The sequence below is a fragment of the Aplysia californica genome, unplaced genomic scaffold, assembly GCF_000002075.1.
Source record: "Aplysia californica isolate F4 #8 unplaced genomic scaffold, AplCal3.0 scaffold00655, whole genome shotgun sequence".
NCBI classification, from domain to species: Eukaryota; Metazoa; Mollusca; class Gastropoda; order Aplysiida; family Aplysiidae; genus Aplysia; species Aplysia californica.
In genome coordinates, this window is record NW_004797925.1 from 88823 (window position 1) to 89763 (window position 941).

A 941-nucleotide genomic window follows, 5' to 3' on the forward strand; every position below is an offset into this window, starting at 1 on the left:
ACACACACACACACACACACACACACACACGCAATCAACAAAAAAACACACCAAAAAAATTAACACCTTTGCCCTAAGCTTTCACAAAATATTTGCCAGTTTTTGGCACGTGCGGTGCATACTACATTGTCTTTGGTCTGCTGCTAATCGGACGTGTTATGTTTAACCATATCCGTACGCCCTGGGGTCCTTTTGTACCCCAGGGGTTGTATTCTTCACATTTTAGAATACTTCTAGTACGAAGATCTCTTTGAAACTTTCAGTATTTCAAAAAATAATAAATCATTTTGACAGACTGCTAAGAATAGTGTACGGATTGGATCAAACGAGTAAATTCTCTCTTTGGAAAGGGGTGGCACAGAGTTCCCCACGTCGTATGGATACGATAGTAAAACACGACGTACGGATTGGGTTAATAATTAATTATTGTGTTTGCTACGTCCTGAGAGAGTTAACCCGTAAAGATACTGCCTGTTTATTGCTATGTGCCCGCTGCGAGTCAAGTGTTTACAGACACTCACAAGAGAGAGAAGTGTTTGTGTGTGGGTGTAAGGGACTCCCTGAAGTCTCCGTGTGGGTACGTTCGGACATCCACATAATAATAATATACTACAACGTTCTTCTTCTTCTCTCTTTCTTACTCTCTTTCTTTCTTTCTTTGTTTGTTTTGTTTGTTTGTTTAATTGTTTGTTTCTTTTTCTCCCCCCCTCTCTCTCTTTCTATTTCTTTCTCTCTCTCTCTCTATCTCTTTAGAGTTCTCTCTCTCTCTCTCTCTCTTTCTATTTCTCTACCTTTCTCTTTCTCTTCCCCTCTTTCTCTCCCCCTCCCCTCTCTCTCCCTCAATGATATGGCCACATAATGACTCTGTGTTTAAGGGACTAAGTTCTCAAGGACTTCACAGCGCCTCTCTCTCTCTCTCTCTCTCTCTCTCTCTCTCTCTC